The sequence below is a fragment of the Hippopotamus amphibius genome, chromosome 9 (genome assembly GCF_030028045.1).
Source record: "Hippopotamus amphibius kiboko isolate mHipAmp2 chromosome 9, mHipAmp2.hap2, whole genome shotgun sequence".
In the NCBI taxonomy this organism is placed as follows: Eukaryota; Metazoa; Chordata; class Mammalia; order Artiodactyla; family Hippopotamidae; genus Hippopotamus; species Hippopotamus amphibius.
The window spans coordinates 24,171,854-24,186,828 of NC_080194.1; the positions used below are offsets into that span (position 1 = coordinate 24,171,854).

General features: G+C 40.0%; 1 protein-coding gene across 3 annotated transcripts in view; it reads right to left on the reverse strand.

Moving 5' to 3' along the window:
* Positions 1–14,975, reverse strand: part of NELL1 (neural EGFL like 1) — an 886,038-nt gene that overhangs the window by 787,634 nt on the left and 83,429 nt on the right. The gene's annotated exons all lie outside the window — the stretch shown is intronic.

The following is a 14,975-nucleotide window of genomic DNA, read 5'->3' on the forward strand; positions in this document are numbered from 1 at the left end:
CACAATGTGAGCCAAACAGAGCTCTTCTGCAAGCCAACTGTAGGCACGTCCAACCGTCATCCCGTAAGATAAAGTCCACGTTCATCAACAAACCCATGAAGGCGGCCTCTCGTGGGGAGCCCACCAAGGTCACTGCACCGGCTCTTTGCCCTTCCTGCCCTGCAGGCTACACCCCAGCCCCAAGACCTCTTCCTTGTGCCTCACACCACATGCCACGTCCTGTATCTCTGTGCCATACCAGTCTTCTTGGGGATGAGACCCTGCACCTCTCAGGAAAGGCTATTATTGTCTACACGAACCTCATTCTGGTTGCTTCCAGATGAACTGATAACATTTCAGCCAATTCACACCTGCCAAGCTATGAATATCAGCAACCAATTCAACCAATTTGGGGTTGGTGGCCAGGGCAGGGTGGGGGGGGGCAGGCAGTTAACTAATTAAAAAAAACAAAAACAAAAAAACACCGAGTTCATTTGCCCATTTGTCCTACAAAAAATGTAATTATTGTAGCTTCACACATTATAAAATTATTTTGATCTCCAAGGAACGGTTCTCGTGGATGGATAAACTTTCTCTGTATACAGCTGGTGCTCCATAAGTGATTTTTGACCAGAAATGATACGGCCTGTATAAACATCATGCTTTGTCATTTATGAAGCACTTTTCCTCTCACTGTGAAAATGTCACAGCAGCTTTTACTATTAGCTTCTCATCTAGAGCCACTCCCTCATTTCACCCTCTAATTTTAACGCTCCACATACACCAGCCCTCAGTCTATCCCCTGAGCACAGCAAGCTGGCTTCTGCCACAGGACCTTTGTTTGTACTTACTCTCTCCTATACCCAGGACACTCATCTTTCCAATATTCTCACAACTGGCTCACTCTTCAGATTCAGTTCAAATGCCCCATCTTCATAAAGCTTCTCTGGCCTCTTTTCCACAGGGCTGTCACTCATTCCTGTTTTATTTTCTTTCATGACATGTATAGTTCAGTTTATTTTTGTATTTACCATCTGAATTGCCCCACGCGAATGCAAGCTCCCGGAGGTCAGGCCCCATGCATGTCCTAGTCACCGCAGCAGAATCCACCAGTGCTCCTGCCCACAGATTAGTGTCTGACATAGACTAGTATCTAAGGAATAATGAATGAATTCCAACTGACAGATGAGTATACTGAGGTATAGGGAGGGGCCAGCCCCGGGGTCTCCTGGGTATTCACTGATAGAGCAGAGACTTGAGCCCATGTCTTCTGACTTCTGGCCCAGCATCCCTGCCATCTTACCGCCCTCATCAATGGTCTGACAGTCTGGAATGCCTTCCACTCAGGACTCAGCAAGTCAGGGGGTGACATCTTTCAGCAGTGACAAGGCCCATCTCTCCATATTTCTCTTTACAGAACCAAATGAGTAAATACCTATTAGCCAGGCATGTAAGTGTTTTCTAATACTAATTCTTAAGGAAGTCAAAGATGACACTTTAAATTCTCTAGGAGAATTCCATTGACCTTAAATGATTTTAAGCATAAGTATTAATGAAATTGTGACTTGTTTTTTTTTGCTAAGAAAGTAAAGGTTAATGGCTACATTTGCTGGTTTTCCATTTCTCAAACACTAAGCAATCCAAAATCCAATAAGCATATATACAAGCATGAGCAATTTGCCCAAAACATTACACTCTCTTGCTATGATACTTCTTGTCCTCAATTAAGGTCAAAAGTCATCTGAGCAGCTTCATTTTTTCTGACAAAGATTTAAATCTTATTTAATTAGTATGTTCCTGAAAAACCTCCTCATTTTCTTAACATGTGATCCTTCCATTCATTTATCTCTATCTGAAAATTACTACTTTCTAATGCTCACCGCAGCCTTTAAACTTTCCCTTGAAACTGCCTGCACGCTGCTACACGTAAAGATAAAAATGATGGAAACCCAGACGCCAGGTGTCTTGTCTCCTAGCATTTAGAAGCATCTCTAGATGATGTATATTTAACTATTAGCTGCTATTTCCTTCTTCAAGAAGAAGCATCCTTCCAGAAGTAGGTAATCCTATTTCCCAGAGAATATTTCCCATCCATTCTTACCCTTTCCAGCTTTTCTCTATTTTTGTTAATTTATTTAACTAAAAACTTGAGCAAACCAAATTCAAGGAACTACATACTATGTGACCTGCAAACACAACGATAAAAAAAAGTCTTGCGCCACCTCATCCTGCCTGCTCAGGGCACAGTACCTCCCAGTAGCCCAAGCCAGAACCCTGGACATCACCCTTGACCCCTCCCTCTCTGTCCCCCACAACATCCCACATAAAACCACAACCAGTTCACTCTACCTCCTAATTATCTTAAGTTAATTTCTCTCCATCTGTACCACTATGATCCGACATAGTCCAGGACTCCATCCTCTTATCTAGGGTCTAGATTCTGCACAACTTTAAGCAACCTCCTAATTGGCCTTCTGTCTCCAATTTTGCCTCTTCCATGCCATTCGCCACTAAGCAGTCAGTGTGATTTCTCTAAAACACAAATCTAATCATGCTGCACCTGTACTTAAATCCCTTCCATGGCTCCTCACTGCCCTTGGAGTAAAGGCTAAGCCCTTATGCATTGCTTAGAAAGCCATTCACAATCTAGCTTCTTGCCTGACTCTCTGGTTCACTTCCGGCCACACCTCGCCCCTGCTTCTGCACCTATGCTCTGCCCCCTCTCCAACAACACAGCAGTTTTTCTTCCATTATTCTCATGCACCAGGATCCCTCTCATCTCTCACCCCTCCACTCATGCTGCATCCAGAACCCTCTTCCGTAGATCATCTTCTGGCTCATTTCTACTCATTCCACTTTGCCTCTTAAGCGTGACCCTCAGTGAGAAGGCTTTCCAACTTCTTTTGGAAAAGTCAAGGTACCCTGCTCTGTGCTCCCTGTATCCGCCTATCAGGACACCAACCATACTTTGCGGTGTTTCTTCAACAGACTATCCCCAGCCCTGTATGCTTCACAATTGTAGCCCGGTGTCTAGCACCACACAGGGTATTTGATAGATTTGCATTAATATTTCCTGAACGTTGTTGATGAGGAAGCTTATAGTCCAATGGGAACACAGTTCTAAATGTAGAGTCTCCCGTATTTGTTTGGAAAATGAAGATCTATTTGTATACTTTGAAAGAGAGATCTGCATTTGGGCAAGATTCCAATTTGCACTGCTTCTTCCCTTCCTAAATGTAAGCAATTTAACAACTTAAGTCACCTGCTTTTTTTTTTTTTTTTTTTAACAAGACTTATGCCATATATCCTTGAGGGAAGAATTAAACTTAAGTTTATATAAGAAGTTTAATTTCTAAAAATGCACTTTTAAGCACCCACGAAAAGAGTTTTCTCTTGGGCTAGGTTCAAAACATGTAATACTCTTCTGAAATTTCCTCCACCTCCTAACCCTCCATCCTGATATCCTTTAATAAACTGTCTGAAAGTGCAAAATAATTTACATATTAGCTTAAATCATCCATAATTACGAAGAAATTACTAAATGCATTCCATTAGGACGACCACTGTTTTTAAATTATGTGTAACAATCTCTTGATGTGAAAACCTAATTACTATTTCAAACGATGAGAAATTCCCAATATTTCCTTTTTTCACTTCTGAAGAATGTGAGAAAGTATGAGGAAATATCTACAAAAAAAACACGAGGAGAGGAAGGAAAATGACATTTGATGCAGTGCACTGAAAAATGAGACGTGTGAGGAACTATTCACCTAAGCACTCCTGTTGAATCCTCCCAGTAGCTCCATGACACGGTAATCATGAACTTCACTTTCCATGAAAGGCTGCCGAGGTTGAGGTAAATTAAAAGCAACCACAAAATCTCACACACCTAGTAACAGATAGAGCCAGGAACTGAACCCACGTCTATCTGGCATCAAAGTAGAAGGTAGTTCTTTCCACCGCAAGAACTCCGAAAACTGAAGAGTATCTTCTGAAATACAAAAATTTTTTAAAGAGAAGATGCCTTCTTAGCAAGACAAAAATGTCCTCTTGATCTCCTCACAGAAGCGTTCCACAGGAAGCTTTTTCTTAGACCCCTAGCTTTCAGCTTCCTAGCTAATTATGCTTAGATTTAATTTTATCTATAATTTAGGAAAAAAACTGAAAAACAGAAGATTTACCATTATATCTTATAGAGTTGTGTATACTGGCAGAACGTTGAATTAGATTTAATCTACGTTAATTAAGCTTTCCAATTTTAACAAAGCTCTATATTAACACACTTGAATCAGGAAAAGTAAACATTAAATCTGCAATGCTATTAAGATAGCTCAGCAAGACAGATTCATTTATGTTGCTCTTCCAACGTGCTCTATTGGTACTGTAAAAAAATAAAAAATAAAAATCCATCATATTAGAAATATAGATGAGAATTAACAACAGAGTGCCCATTCCATTATATGGAAGAGTCTATTTCAATTACTACCTCCAGGTGTGTTTTCAACTGCCTTTACATTTAAGTTTTCCATTTCATTTTTTCTACTCACTCAAGATATTCACAGAAACTCAACTGGCTAAGTTATCTAGTGAGTTTCTAGATATTGTGTCAAGAAGTTCGCTCCTGGTTTAAGGAAATCACCTCCCAAATGACCCACCTCTGGCTGCCAGAACCCCACCAGGTGGGAGAGATGCCCGCCTTTAGCTGGAAGGAAACTCAGCCACTGAATGAACTCTTCTGCTATTAATTCAACAATGGCCTTACCTGAGAATAGCTGAAAGCCTAGCAAAAATTGGACACACTGATTTCCAAAACAGTGAATGCAGTTTTTCTGGATGACAGCTTTGGAAAAGGCAGTGCATAATGATTTCCTGTGGTGCACATGACACAGAGTGTTCAGCTCCAGGATGTGGTTCCCCGCTGTGCTCCATCAGCAAAGGTGACTTTTGACTGGAAACTGAACACTACCAGAAGGTTGGGGGGATAAATGCTGTTTTCCTTTAACCAGTGAACTAGAGTCAAGTGGCTGTTTGCTTATCTGGCCAATCCTCAGCTTCCTCTTTCCCCTCAGCATCAAATTTCCACTTTAACATCACCATCATGGCTTTTTGTTTTCTAAATTATGTGCCAAGAACTACTGTAGCTGTTTTGCAAAGACTTCTAATCCTATACAAAAATCCCAAGGTATTATTCATTTCAGTCTGCAGATACCAACACCTTTGCCCTTTTCACTGTCCTGTGCAGCCTCCCACATATAGTACATCCAGGGCAGTATCTATTTCTGGGACAATATATTCCACGCGAACCTTTGAAATCAGCCATGAAATTTACAAGCAGCCCTAACCAGAGCTGGAGAATATGAAACATCTGTTCACTTAATAGTTGCCTAGTACATACTATGCACCTCAGAATACTACCTGCAAAAGCCCCTATGTAATGTAGGCTCTTACCTATGCTACTTTCATGTATTTGGGCACAGACTGTACCTCAGACCACCAAGACAGAGACCACCTAGTTATTCCAATATCCAGGTTTTCTCATCCTTGGCACACTGCTAGCCCAAATTTCCCACTATTGGTCAATAAAATGTGGTTGCCTAATGCATGACATTTCCAGGCTTCGTGCTTCAACCTATCCAAGGAGAATATGACGAAAGTCTAATCATAGAAGAAGCTATTAATCTATCTCTTTCAGAATGTTATAGTTCAAGTTCATAAATCAAAACACAGAGAAGTTGAATTTAACACAACTAAGATGTCATGCATAAAGTCATATCTAATACACACAGAAACTACCCATCCTTTTAAAAACATTCCCCCTCAAAAAATAAAAATATTGAGCACATACAGGTACCAGAAAAAATGTTCAAACTCATCTATTACAGCATATATTTTACATCTTCAATTAACAGTAAAACCAGGAGTCACCCACTAAGTATTTTTTAACTTAATCACTTTGAAATTTTTAAATACTCCCCTAATTTGGATCAAAGAGGAAGTTAACTGAAATTAAAAATGACAGAGAAGTATAGAAATGAAAATAGTATATAGCAGTATCAGTGGGCTGTATTCAGTGGTACTCATAGGAAAACATTAAGCCTTCAGTGATTTTACTAGTAAACAGAAAATACTGAAAACAAATGAACTAAGCATTCAAGAAGCTAGTAAAAATACCAAAGTGATCAGAAAAGAGGGAAGAAGCAGAAATCAGTGAATTTAAAGTGAAAAACAGTAGACCTGATCAATAAAGCTTAAGAACTGTTTCATTAAAAAGGCCGATAAATTACACAATCCATGATGAGCTTGACCAAGGAAACACATTATTTCACATTACAAGTTAATGAAGATATAACCACAAATATAAAAATTTTATTAAGAATATAATGTCCAACTATTTGCCCCCAAAAAGGGAGAGATCTCAACGAAATATATGATTTCAACAAAATATAAATTGGTCCACAGAAGAGTTTAAAATTAATTAAATAGAACAATACCATAAAAAGAGAAGGGAAATGAACATTTTCAGTAATAAAAGATTTCCCAGCCTCCCCAAACACAAATTATAAGCTCACATTATTTTCAGGCTAATTCTATGAGAAACATTCTTATAAGAGGTATTGCCTATATATTGAAACCAGTCTACAGCATAAAATTCAAAAAGCCTTGAATTAAACCACATACATAGAAAAACATACTGTATCTCATTTATGAGTTAAAAAGTGTTTAATGAGTTTAAGGTAAAATGTTTGGAACAATGCCTGGCATTTATCGATGCTTACAATAATTAGTTATTATTACTATTTGTGTTAATATTACTATTATTAATATTGATGCAAAAATTCTAAACATTAGTAAATATAAATTTAAGGATTTCAGAAATAATTCAACATTATGGACACTATTAATGTAATTAATGTTAATAAATGAAAGGAAAAAAAACAATTATCTCAAAAGGTACCCTGAAGAGCGTGTTTAATAAAAGATAACAGCTTTCATGATTTTTTGGGCTTTTAAATCAGGAATAAAACTAAATTTCCTTTATATGATGACTATATGTGTATACATGTGTATCCATATACACACATACGTATACATACTATATATACACACGTACATATTTATATATATAAGCTGGATTGATGTAATAACATGTAACAGCTGTTCAAGATCTTGTGGCCTTTCAGTAAATCAGGAATGGATCTAAACTTCCTTTACATGATGACTCGGCGTGTGTGTGTGTGTGTGTGTGTGTACATGTATATAAGATAGGTTGATAGATGAGACCAGACATTATATTAAGCAGATTATATTAAGCAGATAAGGAACACATTAAAGACAGGAATGTCTGCTGTCTTCTTCCTGACTATAATGAGGATCTTTAATATGATTACTACTCATCACTGGTATGGAGATTCTAGCCAGTATCTTTTGTAAGACAAGAAAAAGGGATAGCTAGTATCAACACTGGAATGTGAGAGACATAGCTAGTAGAAATATTGGAATGAGAGACAAAATTGTATACTTAAATCAAGGGGGATCATTAAAAAAAAAAATTTAAATGCCTGGCCCGTGGTACAGTAATCAAAAAATGTTAGTTTAAAAAAAAAAAAACACTATTCCACATAGCTCACATAGTTTAAAAGTCTAATACAAAAATCAGAACAAAGGCATCAAAAGAAAACTACAAACCAATCTCTCTCTCATGAATACAGATATAGAAATTAATATACTATCAAATCAAATCCAGGAATATGTAAAAAGGATTATACCACATGACTAAGCAGGATTTATCCCAGGAACGCAAGCTTGGTATAATATCCAAAAATCAATTAGTATAATACACCACATCAGTACAACAGGATAAAACTACATGATCCTCTTGATAGATGCAGAAAAGCACTTGAAAAAAGTTAACACCTTTTCATGATGAAAAAAAAAAAAAAAATACTCAACAAACTAGGAATAGAAGAGAACTTCCTCAACCTGATAAGAGCATGTAGGAATAGAAGGAAATTTTTTCAACCTGGTTAAAAGCATCTAAGAAAATCCACAACTAACATCACACTTCATGGTGAAAAATTGAAAGCTTTTCTCCTTAAGATCAGAAACAAGACTATCTGTTCCCATCACTTCAATTTAATATTGTACTGGAAGTTCTACTCAGGGCAATTAGGCAAGAAAATAAAAGACATTCGGATAAGACAGAAATAAAACTATTTGCAGATGACCTGATCTTGTCAGAAAAAATTTAAGAAATCCACTAAAAAATTATTATAATGCATGAGATCAAAAAAGCTGCAGGATACAAGATTAACATGCAAACACCAGTTTGCATTTCTATAAAGCAGCAATGAGCAAACAGAAGTGAAATTAACAAGTCCATTTACAATGGCATCAAAAAGAATATTTAATAATCATTTTTTTAAAAAATTTAACAAAAGCCATGTAAAACTTATACTCTGAAACTAAATAACACTGTTGAAAAAGTTAAAGAAGACCTAAGTAAATGAAAATTTCATGTCTATGGATCAGATAATTTAATATCACTCAGATGGCAATACTCCCCACACTAGTGCTGACATCTTTGCAGAAACTGAAAAGCTGGTCATAATACTCATATGGAAATTCAAGAGGACTGAAATAGCCAAAACAATCTTAAAAAAGAAACAAAGTTGGAGGGCTCACACTTTGCAATTTCAAAATTTACCATAAAGCCAAATAATCAAAATAGTACTGGCATAAGAATAAACAAATATATCAACAGGATGGAATTTGAGAGTCAAGAAATAAATCTTCACATTTATGGTCAATTGATCTTCAACAAGGGTACCAAGAAAATTCATTGGTCTTCGACAAATGGTTCTGGGACAATTGGCTATCCACATGCAAAAAAAAAAATGAAGCTGGACCCCTATCTCACACCATACAGAAAAAAATGACTCAAAATATATTAAAAATCTAAATATAAGAACTAAAACTACAAAACTTTTTAAAGAAATCATATGGAATAAATCTTCAGTCTCAGGATCAGGCAATAAAAGAAAAACTGGACATCAAATTTAACAACTTTTGTGCCTCAAAAAAGATCATGAAGAAAGTGATAGAATCTAAAGAATAGGGGGGAGATTCTGTAAATCATATCTGATAAGGAATGTATATGTATAAAATAACTATTACAAAATCATAGACACACAACCCAATTAAAAATGGACAAATGATCTGAATAGACATTTTTCCAAAGAAGATATATAGCAGCCAATAAGTACATGAAAAGATAAACATTATTTGCCATCAGAAAAATCTAAATCAAAACGACAGTGCAAGATCACTTCACATTTACTAGGATGGATATAATCAAAACGAAAGATAGTAACTAGCTTTTAACAAGGATGTGGAGAAACTGGAACCCTCATACACTGCTGGTAGCAATGTAAAATGGTGCGGGCACTTTGAAAAACAGTCTGACTATTCCACAAACAGTTAAACATAGTGACCACTTGATTCAGCAAGTGTACTCCTAGTTAAATACCCAAGAGAATAAAAACATACATCAACACAAAAATTTGTACAAGAAAGCTTATAGCAGCATTCGTAACAGCCAAAAAGTGGAATCAACTCCAATGTCCCATCAGTTAATGAATGAGTAAATAAAAGGTGGTATGTCCAAAAAATGTAATATTATTCTGCAGTTGGGGAATTCCCTGGCAGTTCAGGGGTTAGGCCCCTGTATTCTCACTGCCAAAGGCACAGGTTCAATCCCTAGTCAGGAAACTAAGATCCCACAAGGCACAAAGTGTGACCAAAAAAAAAAAAAAGAAACAAAGAAATGAAATACTGACACACTACCACATGAAAGAACTTTGAAAACATTCTAAATAAAAGAAGCCAGCTACAAAGGGCCACATATTGTATGATTCCATCTATATAAAATGTCCAAATAGGCAAATCCATAGAGATAGAAATTAGATTAGTGATTGCCTAAGGCTGGGGGACTGATGGAGAGATTGGGGAGTGATAGCTAAGAGGTTTGGGATTTCTTTGAGAGGTAATGAAAACTTGTAAAATTGATTGTGTTGATAAATGCACAACTCCGACTATACTCAAAAAAAATGTGAAAGCAACAAAAAGAAATCGGCTGGGAACTTAATAGTGCCCATCACATCCTAATTGTGGCAAATGCATATTAATCCATCTTGATCGTCACATGTAGACACGTCTACAAGACAGTTTGCTTCTCTAGACACTTAGTCTGGAAAACAGTAAATCTGAAAATGACTAAAGATTCTCACATATTACAGATGTGAACATCTTTTGTATTATTAAAAGTCTAATTCCTAAATATGTAGTATCATATATTCCTCTCTATTTCTTGCATGCTGATAGTCTCCTTAACTAGACATTAATCTCCTTAGGCATGGAAACCACATCTTTAGTACCCACAGCCAAGTGCATTACAGATTCAGAGTTAATCCTTCATACCTTGCCTTGATTAGACTACACAAACATGGAGGAAGGCACCGCAGAATTCAGAAGTGGAGGGGAACCTATTTTCTATTTCCTTATATTTAGTTTGTCTGAATCAAGACCTGAGGTTTTCCTATTACAATGAAAAATGGTCAGATGATTTCCATTCAGGTTCTATTAGAAACCTGCCACGAAGGTAAGAGAAGGTGGCCTCAGTTGACTCTATGTGGCAACACAAAAGGTTTTTCAAAACCTTTCTTAAAGCAAGATATGGATTTTTTTTAAAATATTCCAAAAGAGAAATCCATAAAATAGAGTTTCAAGACTTAGGATTAGACAAGGAGAATAAATATGTATTTGTTAAGAGCTGTGCACTTAACATGCCCTACCTTTTTTCATCCTTACAGCAGTCCTGCAAAGTAGATTATTGTCCCCAGTTATAGACAAGGAAACTGAGGTTTTAAGACATTAAACAGCAGGTACTGCAAAGCTAGAAGTCAAACTTCAGCCTCCATCCTGTCTGACTCTGAAGCCAGTGCTCTACTGTATCGGTTGCCATCCCACTCACTTCTCACTTGCTTTAGGAAATTCTGCTTCCACTGAGAAGCATTTGAAGATGCCCTACATTCTATTCTTGGACATTTGCATGGCCCTCATACTGACGAGGCCCTCACACCTAACCCCACAAAGCCAGTGGGGCAAGGACATGACCTTCCTCTGTCTGTGAAGCTGAGACTGGCTTGACTTCTTACCACCCTCAGGCGATGAGAACCTGTGCTTCCTCCCAGCCGACAGAACCCACACCTGCCCACTAACACGTACGCCAGCTTGCATTTGCCAGGCTGACCTGGAAACAACCAGCTCATTGTGCTGACTGCAACCCCACAGAAGGATCAGGGTCCCTCACATCCCTTTGAGGCTGAAGGCAAACGAAACTGCTGAAAAGAGAACTGTTGATTCTCACCTCTGCTGAAAATGTGCATGGAAAGACCCTCTGCTCCAGCCAGTGGTCTATTCTCTGCACCTCTCCCCCCACCAAAAAAAAACTGCATTTCCTTAATTTCTCCCCTGTGCGACTGCCCACACTGTTCTCCCTGCTTCTATACCCTTCTCTTTCCCTTACCTGCAGAAGTCTACCTGTTTAGGAGTCTCCCCTCTAAGTGGTCTTCCTTAACCACCAACTTAATGTACTAAACTCAGTCAGCTTAACACCTTTACATCATTTTTTGCCTCAGTTTACCTATCTAGGTTGATAAACCAAAAAGTAGTAAAAGGAAGGTTTATCTGAACTCTGGTTCTCCAGTAGTAGACCCTGATGAGAATTTGAGAGCAAGTGATTTCCTAAGGAAGTGCTCCCAAGAAAGGTAGAGAGGAAGGGAGTATAACAGGAAGTCCCAGCCTCAGCCTGATCCCTGGTTGCTCTGGGGGATGAATGAAGCCTCAGAGGCCTGACTGGCCTTTGGGCATCAAAGGCCAGGGTACTAGGCTTCCATCCTCCCACACTCATGAGTCAATCGTTGACTCCAGGCTGCCTGAGGAGGAAGTGAACTCCCAGACACTTCTGCTCTCCGTATAGGGTGAAGGGGCTACAGAGGCTGAGTGCCAGTGCTCTGAGGCAAGTCATCAGGTGCTAACCTTCAGAAGCAAAGCCCATAGAAGCTTTTTACCTTTGACTTTGTGTTTGGTCAGTGAAGGTCACAAAGAACCTACACAAGAGATCTGAGGGGGTCAGGGGAGCGTGCCGCCGTGTCTGCCTCAAGGTCAAGGTAGGGCTGGCTGCATAGGCATGAGATCCTGCCCTCAGAAGGGACCCACATTTAGCGTTTAATGCTCTGCAGTCAGCATCTTGAAATTCTCAGTAATTTTACCTCTGACTTTGTGTTTGGTCAGTGAAGTCCAATGGGACGGTGGAACATGCACTTGGAGCCTCCGTTCACATGCAGGCCCACCTCCCACCACCTGCCACCTCCCTGGGACCAGTTCTCAGCCACTGGCTTGGTTGCCCATGCTACCCAGGGCCCACCGGTCTTTACCCAGTTGCCTGCCCTTCCCCAGCTGCCACCCTCTGCTTAGGCAGTGACTGTCGTGTGGGCTTGGGAAGGCCAGTATTCTGCGACCGCTGTCCACCCTTGGCAGGGTGGGGGAGGGAGGGGCACGGAACAGATTAGGGAAGCCGCATGATTTTGAAGTTAGTTACACACTGCCTAGTAACTCCAGTCTATAACTTCTCTATTAATAGCTCTTTTTTATTCTTTAGTTTTTTTTTATGTGGTCATGCCTTGCTTCCCATATTGCCAAACTCTGTTAGATTTTCTTTCAGTTCCCCACAAAAACTGGCATAGCACTTAGAATAGAATAAGTGCTTCATACGTATTTTCAATGGATTAATATAAAGTTGGTATTAAATTAAAATTGGCTGGGAGGTTCCAATTCAAGATGGTGACTTAGGAAGATCCTGAATTCACCTCCTCCTCCACCCTGAGTCTACAGCTACCTATGGAACATTTTCCTCTGGGAAAAACCTAAAGGCTGGCTGAACACATGGGGCAAATGAGAAAGCAGAAAAAGAAAACTACATCAAAGCAGATAGGTGAGGGTGGAATATAATCTCACTATAAACCCCAAACCTGGTTCACAGACCCACAATCAGGAAGGAACTTAAAACCCACAGCTACTCCTTAAGGAGCAAAGAGTTTGAACCCTACATCAGGCACCCCAGCTCTTAACACCTGCACCTAAGAGACAAGGCCCCAGAACGTCCAGCTGTGAAAACCAAAGGGGCTCATGTCCACAAGACCCACAAGGCTGTAATGATCTGGAAAAACAGCTCACACACTGGGACTCACCCACCTCGGGACCCAGATCCAAGAAAGCCTCTGGCACCCAGACTTCAAGTGAAAGAGGCTCATTTGCTTATCATTAAAGCATTGGCCTGAGAGGCAGGCACCTAAGCTAACACACACATCCAGGGGCCTGCTGGAACACTCTACAGGAGGAAGACGGGCAGCCGCGCCATCTTGAAGTTCTCCCTCTGCGAACTCCAGAGGGTCAGTATCTCCCAGCAGGGAGCTTTGAAACCACCCAGTGCCCTGGTTTTTACAGCTGCCACCCAAGGGATACCCTTGATTGCCTGGCTCTGGAGCCCAGCTCCTGAGTCCCATGAGACCATAACAACAGGAGAGACCGTCCTTGGCAGGCTGTCACCCCCAAAGCACTACACAGACAGCAGACTGCAATACCCCCAGTCTTTCTGAGAAAGAGCTATTTGCTTGTCCAAGAGCTCTGGCCTGGGGAGCAGGCTTCCAGCACACTTATGGGGCCAGCAGAGGGGCTCTCGGAGAATGGAGGCTGGTGGACACACTCTCGCCTCTCCCTCTGCTTTGCAATAGCCCACCACTATATCCCAGAAAGAACCTTATACCCTGTCTTAGATTACCTAACAATCATTACTTGGAACTCCTGAATAGAGTCATCTTTCTCAAACTTAAAACCATTACATAGTTTCCCATTATCTATAGGGAATTTAGGCCAAGTTTTTCAACACGGCATCAAAGCTTTGAAATCATCTGGTTTCCACCTACCTCTATAATACAACCTATGTCTGCCCACCGCAAACACCTCAGCCCCATCCCCCCACACACTTTATGTGCCAACTACTTACCCACGGTTCCTTCCCCAAATCATCACAACCTCTTTCTGGAATGCTGTTCTTCCTATGCCTTACTCCTTTCCATCCAGCCTGTCACATATCTACTCATTTGATTTCCTTATACAACCATCATCTTTTCTGAACCTCTTGTTCACTTACTACAAAGCTTAGCAGCGTTGACAGCTACTACCTTTATTCCCTAAACACAAGTTTCCAGCACAGAGTGCATCTACAATTCTTCATGATATTCATTCTTCCCTACTAGTGTATGTGATGTGATCCTTAGAATAAAAATTCTGTACTATTCACCTTAATATTCCCAGTGTCAAGCACAGTTCCTGCATAAAATAAACACAGTGAAGGCTTATTGGAGATTGTTGGTAAATATGACTAATTAACTTGCTTGATGACCTAAATCTGATGGATAGAATGTGTTTTTATATGAGTAAAGTCTATCAGGAGATACAAAATAGGTAAGAAAGACACTCATGAGTGGTCCTTGGAGAGCAAGCAAGAAAGCCACTTCAGAGACTTCCCTGGCGGCACAGTGGTTAAGAATCCGCCTGCCAACACAGGGGACATGGGTTCGATCCCTGACCCAGGAAGATCCCACATGCCACGAAGCAACTACACATGTGCGTCACAACTACTAAGCCTGCACTCTAAAGCCCACGAGCCACAACTACTGAGCCCGTGCACCACAACTACTGAGCCCGTGCACCACAACTACTGAGCCTGCGCTCTAGAGCTCATGAGCCACAACTACTAAAGCCCACGTGCTGCAACTACTGAAGCCCGTGCGCCTAGAGCCTGTACTCCGCAACAAGAGAAGCCACCACAACGAGAAGTACAAGCATCACAACAAAGAGTAGCCCCCACTCGTCAC